This window comes from Canis lupus, chromosome 18 (assembly GCF_011100685.1).
Source record: "Canis lupus familiaris isolate Mischka breed German Shepherd chromosome 18, alternate assembly UU_Cfam_GSD_1.0, whole genome shotgun sequence".
NCBI lineage: Eukaryota > Metazoa > Chordata > Mammalia > Carnivora > Canidae > Canis > Canis lupus.
The window spans coordinates 28,037,078-28,046,117 of record NC_049239.1 but is presented as its reverse complement, the minus strand read 5'-3'; the positions used below and the strand labels follow the sequence as shown (position 1 = coordinate 28,046,117).

Below are 9,040 nucleotides of genomic sequence, written 5' to 3'. Positions count from 1 at the left end.
GTTGAAATTTTGGAAGTAGTTTTATTTCTGTTGGATGGAAGCTGGCGTATTTATTTTGTGTTTTATCATTTTTGGGCGAGATAATGATTTGTCCTTTGAGAGTGTACTTGTGTGTCTGTGTGTGTGTTGGTGCATGTGTGTGTGAGAGAGAAAGAGAGAGAGAGAGATTCTAGGAGAAACTAGACTAGAAAAACTCCGAGGTGCATGTACCCTTCTTTTGTGTGAGAGCAGGGACTAGGATTACTGTTTCTTCTGCTTCCTGCCTCATTTCCAACAGGCTTCTTTTTCAACAATTGTCAGAAAAACAGTACTTTCTGTATAGCAAAGAGATTTCCCAATTCACCTATTTCAACAAAGTCTGATTTCCAGTTTAGCAAAACATGAGTGTAGTCTCCTGGCTGGCTGCAACAGAATCATGGAGAAGTATAATTTAACAATGTGCATAATCTAGAAAAGACTGTGTCACCTAGACTCGGTGTCCCTGATGCTAAACAACCTGTCTACCTTGGTTCAAGGTACACTCACCCAGAGAACAAGGCGTGTGTGGACGCTTACTGTGTCTGCCTGCCCGAAATAGATCCTCTTTCTTCTGAAACAGCACCCCGATACCCCTTTGGTAAAACACGCCTTCCTCATCTCAGTCCTTCAGTTAATCCCGACTTTAACCACAGTTCCTAGAAGCTTACGGGTGGGGGTGGAGGGACGAGTCTGATCAAAAATGGGCATTATTTTACTTCATAGGTTTAGATGACCTAATATCATTCATTCTAGGCCTTTTGCTAGAATTATCTGGAAAGTGGAGTTCTCTTTTCATTGGGATAGATGAGCTTCACAAATAGTTGCCAGGTGCTGATGGCCATCTTCGTAACGGAGCCAGCAAGGAAAGAACCTGCCTGAGACTGCTGGAATCGAGAGAGAGAGGAGAGCAAAGATGAAGACAAATCAAGTTCTCTAACACTACCTGGAATCAACCACACTCAAAAAAAAAAAAAAAAAAAAAAAAAAAATTCAAGTGCCATGCTCTTCAGTTTTGTGGCTAATCAATTCCATTCTTTGAATTAAGGCAAAGTGAGGTGCTTTTGTTCTCCACTTAAAAAAAAAAAAAAAATCCAGAGGCACCTGAGTGGCTCAGTTAGTTAAATTTCCGACTCTTGATCTCAGCTCAGGTCTTGAGCTGTGAGTTGTGAGTTCAACCCCCAGATAAGACTCCACTCTGGACATGGGGCCTACTTCAAAAAAGTAAATAAAATAAAATAAAGTAAAATAAAATAGAAAATGTCATTATTCACTTAAAAATATTTAGAGTTTGGAGGAGCTCTGCAGTTTCACTAATTCTGCTGAGTGATGGTGATTTTGGAGAGCTGGGCTGTGCATGCTCTCCTTGCACCTGAGAGCTGGCCCACCCACAGACAGCTGGTCTTCTCTCTCTGGACCATGCCATCAGTTTAGGGGGAAAGACCCTCTGCCCATATGGTGCAACTAATATCTGCCTGTGCTGCCCTTGATTGGAAGATGGCATAAGGGTGTTTATTCTAGGATTTAGAGGGTCTGCTTGCCTAGCAGTATAAACAGCAACTCTAATATAAATGTTGTCAGGATGAAGGTGACATTTTACTCTCTATACTTATCTTACTCTGTGTTTATCCCTAAATTAAATCTGAACGCAGGCAGGTAAGAGGAATGCTATTTTTGCTTCTCCTCATTCCCCTACCAACTCCCAATAAGATGATATGCAAAAAGGTGCCTACATGAAGAAAAACATTGATGATTAAGAAGTACCAAAGACCTTGCCATGTCTGGAATACAGGGCACAGTGGAAGAATGGAGGAACTGGGGCTAGGTATGGAGGCAGGAGTCAAATTATAAAGGGTCTTCTGAGCTATCAAAGGTGTTGGAACTCTGCTGTATATTTAATGTGGAGCCATCAAAGGATTTTAAATAGTGACAGGTATTTTCCAAAGAATACTCCAGCATGAATGTGAAAAATGAAATGGAGGGTAAAGGAAAAAAGGCAGAGAAATAGTATAAAGGGCTGGTGCCTCCCCGAGGTAATAATTGTCACGAAGGTACCACCACAGACACAGCATCTAGCCCAATGCCCAACATCCCATTGGCCTCAGTGTGTGTATGTAAGTGAGAAACAGGCAATAAAGGAGGAATAAATCATCCAGAAAAAAAGGAGGGAGAGAGAGAAATAGGGTATAGTAACAGTAAGCCTGGCATTAGAGGTGGATCAGAAGCTCCTAAGCTTAAGAGCTCTGTTTTTCACATTTGCTAGTTCATGAGTCATAATTGAAACCACAGGCATGGGGTAAATTATTCAGATAACATTTATTGAGATCTTTTGTTATCCTAAATGTCATTCTGTATGGTGGATCTTGCTTTAGGATCTAAGCCATGGACTTCCATCATTTAATGAGCAAACAGAGAAAGAGAGGAATACAGTGAAGACAGAGCTAGAATGATCAGAAAACCAGGAGGAGGAGCTGTGGAGGATGGTGCCTTGCAAGTCCATGCAGGAAATGCTTTAAGAACTTCAGGAGTCATTAAGGCCCTGAATCACTAAAATGTCAAGTGTCATAAAGCGATTAATAACTTAATAAATAAAAATTGTCCTTTGAATTGTTTAGGAAGTCAATGATGTTCCAAAGTAGAGTGGCTGACTATTTTTTGGGGGGGTGGGGGAGGTCAAGGGAACATGGATGAAGAAACCATGAAAATTCCTTAGAAGAAAAAAACTTTATGAAGGGGTGAATTTTTATGAACCCTGATGTTTCAATAAGAAGAGTTCACTTGGGAAACAGTCACAGTCACACTACAGTTGCAGCCAGATGAGTGTTACATACACACGTGGGCTGAATTTTAAGACCGAGAATGGGACAGACCTTGTTCCTACCTAGAAAGTAGCACTCTGAAGTGCCAGGACCAAATGAAACCTCATTTTCCTCATCTGTAAAATGGGCTACCAATAGTCCCCACCTCATGGGTGGTTGTGAAGATAGAACTGATGCATATAAAACAGAACATTAGCTGGGTTACAGTAAATATTCTGTAAGTGTTAGCTGGTACTGGAGTTCTAACTAATTATTACCATTATTAAGATAATGTCTAGAAGCTCTCTTGGGCATTAGCAAACCTGAATAATTTCCACTTCCAGAGGTATCAACCATATTGTCTACATTTCATCTATCTTGTATGTTACCATATACAGAAAGAATAAATTTTATAAAACTTAAGGTGCTATGACATATGATTCATGTCATTTTTTAAGGCTATAATGGCTTTGGAGAATGACTTAGTGATTGTGATTTTTTTTTTTTTTTTTAGTTCTCCATATTTAGAGAAATTTTAAGCTTTAATACAAAAAAGATAGAATTTTATAAAATAAGTCAGAATACATGAAATTAACAATGGGCTTTTATACTGTACCCTAAGACCTATAGATTCTAACTATAAAACCTGTAATTTTCCCATTTTACGTTTCATTAATTCAGGAAAAGACAGATTGTGAGGGCAGCATGCATAATGGATCTGACATGAATCTAATCAACATGTGCTGTGATTTGGAGGAATAAAAAGGAAAAATAATGTAAATTATTTTAAATGATTTCTTTTGGCCGTACATTCTTAGCTGGCAAGCCCCACCTCTGCAACCAACTAGTTCTGTGACCTTGGGAAAATCACATGACTTCTCTGTGTTTCATAGCAAGTTTGAGACCGTCCTGGCCTATCGTATCATGGGATCCTCTTCAGGGCACCACTGAGACAACAACAACTCTGAAAGCAGGTGTTCATTACCACTCCACTGACAATCGCAGCCACATTCTGCCTGAAGGCCAGGAACAAAATCACACCAGGGGGCATCTGATCCAGGTAAAACATACACAGCAGCTCAGTAAGTGCTTAACATTGAAAGGTTTTAGTGATACCAGAAATCTATGACACTTTCTCTGTCTTTTGAAAGCTAATCTCTCCTTAATTTCATCTTTCCTGAGAGCATGGTGCATGGGGTACAGATAGAAATCTCGAAGACGATTCCTCAACCTTGAGCTGAGCAGCTGGCCTTTGGCAGTCTACATGGACAAATACGGATGTGACACCATGTAAGTATCTACAAATACTTGGCAACCCTGGTGGAACAATTGAAACGCTGACCTAAAAGGACGTCCACAAATGCATGCAAAAAGAATGAATGCATCCACACGAGGCATGATATTCAGGCCAGCAAGACCATGGGATTGTTAAGCTAGCCCAACCTCAGCGCAATACCAACTCTAACTACCCTAAGTAGGCTGTGTCGGGAAGACGGCTTCCAACCTCCGAGCCTGTATCCTCATCTCGAAGATGGATGATAATATCCACTGTGGGATGTGCCACGAGGCTGAGAAAACATGTTTCTAAGGACGTAGGTATGCATGTATATATAATTTATTTATACCCTATAATAGCCAAGATTCTAACTTTCAAAAACCAATTCTAGCTAGTTTAAGCAACGAGAGGATGGCTTTAGAATTCAGGGATCTCAAGCTAAGTTTTAAGTAAAAACAGATACTGGGAATAAATGTCAAGACTCTATCTTTGATCTCTGCCTCCTTCTCTGCACCTGCTTTATGCCCCATTCTCTTTTGCTAGAGAATCACAATTCTGGAGTTTGCATATTACTCTTCCAACCACCTCCTGTCTCTCGAGTCTTAGCTTCATTTGCAAATTCATGGGAGAGCGGATCTAAATATCCTGGTTTCAGTAAATATCCTGGCCCAATTCACGGTGACCAGAGGACAGGCTCATGTATCACAAGAGCAACTGTTGAGGGGATTGTAGATTAGGCCGGAGACAGGCTTTCCAGATGGAGAAGCACTGTGAACTGAACAGATGCACTGTAAGCTTATAGTCAGTCTCGAAATTGTTCTCCAAAAAGCCTTCAAAACAGAAATAAGATATGTAAAGTACCTGACACGATGCCTGGCAAATAGCAGGCACTGGATCAGGGGCCATGATAATTGCAAGGATGGCACGTAGAGACACATCTATGCCTTCACTGAACCAGCTTTCCCTGAGCCCCGTATTATGGTTTCGACGCTGGGCTCGTGCTGAACCTAGCCAGGTGACCATGGCCCCGGCCACTGGGAAGCTCACTGTCACACGGAACAGGGTGACTGCCTTGTCCATCTCTCCTCGGTCCCCCAAATACCATGCTTTATGATGTCTCTTTCCGAGATGTGGTAACGTTGGTATGTTTTGCAACTCAAAAGAGATGTTCTTTCTATGCAATTCTCACAGTGAATTAATCTCATCTTTCTAAGCAAGTAAGCATCTTGATTTGGATGCAATTCCAAGCTCGTGGTTCTTTCATAAAAATATCTCAAAGGGCTTTTCAAAGGGGCCTTAGTGCCGTGGGACTACCTCGGAAACCGAATCAAAGGGGAGACCGATGAGAGAGGCTGCGTTAGCAGATACCGTGTTCCCTTCTGCGCCCAGTGATGAAACCCCACATGACTGGGAAGCCTCATGGGATCGGAATTACACATCTACTCTCCAGAAAGTATGCAAAAAAAAAAAAAAAATCACCTGTATTGTATTGTCCAGTTGTCACAAATTAAACACAAATCCCCAAGATGAAACAGAAAAAAACAAAGGTCTTCAAATACAGTAAGTACCGAGCAAGAGGACAGAAGAGGACAGAGGAACGTTCGTGGGGGCGCAGGGGGTTACCATGATCGTGAAGCTGGTTTTCCCAGGGGGGCCTTATCCACCACAATCGAGATGTGCTGACCCCTGCGATTTCCCCAAATGAGGGAAACTCAAGTGTCTAATTTGTGGTAGCAGCGGGGGGGGTGGGGGATGGCGACAGTCGTGCTTTCCCCCATGAGTGAATGTTCACACACACACACACATCCAGGATACGTGCGCTGCTGGCCTGGCTTCACTGCCTTCTGCTCAAGCCCTTGGATGAGCCTCGGTCCTCACTCGTCCTCTGGTTTATCATGAAAAAAGAGGCCCTTGAGTCTTAAATTGTCTACTCTTCCTTTTAATCCTAAACCAGGCATCGTGTTACATTGGCGATGAGGGTATCCAGTTCTGTTTATTTCTCTTATTTTTTGAGAAGATGAATATATACGTACGATGCAGAATTTAAGAAACGCAGATGTGTGAACATGGTCTAAAAAATAAGCCAAACTCTACCGGCCAGCCTCTCCTGGACCCAACATTATTGTTTTCAGTTTTATTTTTCAGAGTCTTCTTTATTTCTCTGCATGCATATATAATTTGTTTTGCAAAAAAGGGGGTTTGGATCATGTATAAAGTATTTATACACATTGTTTATTTATACCATGAGCACGTAGGGATGTATGTCATCTCTATTGCCATCCGGCATCTTTTTTTTTTTTTTTTTAAGATTTTATTTATTTGAGAGAGAGAGAGAGAGAGTATCATATGAAAACACGAGCAGGGGAGGATCAGAGGGAGAGGGAGAAGCAGACTCCCCGCTGGGCAGGGAGCCCTACCCGGGGCTCAACCCCAGGACCCCGGGATCACAACCTGAGCCAAAGGCAGACGCTTAACCACTGAGCCCCCCTGTGCCCCACCATCCAGCTCTTAGTTGCATGGCCTCCAGGCATAGTCATCTGACTATAGTAGCAATCCTACGAGCTGATACCCTTCAGCAAATTCCCTTTTGCACTTAAAGAGGTTTCTGGTTTTGGTAACTAAAACCTCGGAGTGACACAACTATATTCCTTTGTCAGTAACTTCTCAGTAAAAATATGATTTTAAAGGCAAATATGCAGCAATATACATTTAACTCTTCTTTCATTCTCCATTTTTTAGAGAGTCAATGCAGGTAATCTTCCTGGAATACACTTTGGTATGTAATATTATTTGAAGCTTTAGTATTTCCTCCCAGATACTTAAGCAGTTGCCTCAGTCACCATCACTGAAAAATGCTTCTATCTCCCGGACTTCTATCATATGTGTCGAGTCTAGCATTTGCCTTTCGGTCTTCTAATAATTCCATGATTCAGTCTGTAGCCTTTGGACTTTATACAACAATTTTAAGCACCGTATCCTCTTACTGTATTTTAAAACATGGTAAAGGAAATACTCCCATGACTTTCCTTTGTCCAAACTGCGTAGTCTATTTGCACCTGCTTATTCTTCTGAGTGATAGAGTACGCTTTCATGACTAAGCAAGGGTTCTTGCTGGAGAAGTTCTTAGTTCTTTGTGGGTGAGGTGATCTTGAGACAAAATGAATTCTAGACATTAGCAACTCAGGATCGGTTGGAAGATGAGAGTCTGGATGATGACTCTTCAACTTGGGCGACACCCACATTATACAGCGTAAGATATAAAAGGAGAACCTGCAGCTGGCATCACAAATGCCTCGCTGCTTTCAACTTCAGTTCCTGGTTCCTCTTTTTACTTCATGACAACGGGGCTAACCCCCCAGTGATGCTTTCGTTCTGTTCAACTAATCCTTTCCTGCCGCAGGAAGCCCTGAGATGCAGGAGACCCTCCTCCACCGTAGATCTTTGGACAAGTTGGCCTCTGCTGACCGTGACCGTCCCCATCTCAGCAAGCTGTCCTCTGCCCCCCTTGTCTTCACCAACGTGGACTTCTGTTTTGGTGTCGCACTCTCATAGGAGACCTTCGGCAATGCCGTGCCAACCTTGGAGGGATGTGAAACAGTGCAGGTACCCATGAATACTGTTATTCAAAGGCATAGCAATCTCGCCTCATCAGGGCTGATCCATACCACACCTGAAAATCTAAATGGAAGCTCAGCAGCCGGCCTGAATGGCCTCACCTTTAAAAATCAAGATTTTATTTATTTTTTTTTTGAAGGCTGGGGTAAAATAAGTTAAAATCCAATATAATCTCTAATGGAACTGGGACTTTTAGCCCAAGGCTTTTTCTATAATCAAAGGTTCTCACATGCTGGTTCTATTTTAAACATCTGATTAATTATCTCAGGAATTATAATGACCTCAGATTTTAGTCTCCGCAATCATTTTTTGGCACAGTTTAATTATTTATTTAGTAGTTATGATATGCAGAACCAGCCCTGGAAGAGTTGAATAAAGAGGGATTGAATAAAATAGCAGAATGAAATCTCCGTTTCAAAAACAAATTGTTGGGGGAAAAAAAATCAAAGATTTCTGATAACTCTTGTTTTCATACAACATATTACAGATACATCTTTCTCATCCAGAAGTGGAGAAATCGCATTTAGAAATGCCTCCTAAAAGTAAAATAAAAGCAATGCACTTTCTACGTAGCTTATACATGTGCTTGAATTTCTTGAAGGAGCCAGAAGAGGGCACAAGATGCTGTACATAGGGTATATTTGCATAAAAAAAAGTCTTTACATTGAGATCTGAAATCCTATTTCAAAGGAAAGTGAAGGGGCTTTGTGGTAACTCGTTTTAAGAGATCACAGCTCCTCGGAGTGAGGCACATTACACAGTAGGGAGATTGTGTTTTTTTATTTCAAACTCAGCCAACTCTCTGACCTCTTTGCTTCTGAGCCCAACAGTTTAATGAAAACAGAAAAACTAGCATCTATTCAGTCATGACACCTGCCACTTACATTAATAATCTTGCTGAAATGCCTACAGATGAGGTTTTAGTTTTAGTCCCATTTTACAGATGGAGAAGCCAAAACTTGCAGAGGTTAAGCCACCGGTTCAGTGGTAGAAAGCTGTAAGTCACAGAGCTCGATCTTGAATCTAAGCAGCTGCCTGCTTCGTGGTCTGAATGTTTGTGCTCCCCAACAGTTTATGCATCGAGATCCTAACCCCCAAGAGTGATGATATTAGCAGGTGCAGCCTTTACTAGGTCCTGAGGATGGAGCCCTCTTAAGGAACCCCTGTTCTTGTGTAGAAGCCTCCAGAAAGCTCACTTGCACTACTCCCCACCATGCGAGGCTGTGCCAGCTCTGGGCCAGGAAGAGACGTTCGCCTGATCCCGCTGGCACCCCGACCTCAGACTCGCAGCCCCCGGAACTACAAGAAAAAAATGTTCTTCTAAGCTACCCAGTCT

At 41.9% G+C, this 9,040-nt stretch overlaps 1 non-coding gene across 1 annotated transcript; it reads left to right on the top strand.

The window, feature by feature from the left end:
* Positions 1 to 5,697: 5,697 nt before the first annotated feature.
* Positions 5,698 to 5,866, top strand: LOC119864310. The gene has a single exon (XR_005373702.1). It is a non-coding gene; the product is annotated as a U1 spliceosomal RNA (small nuclear RNA).
* Positions 5,867 to 9,040: the final 3,174 nt, after the last annotated feature.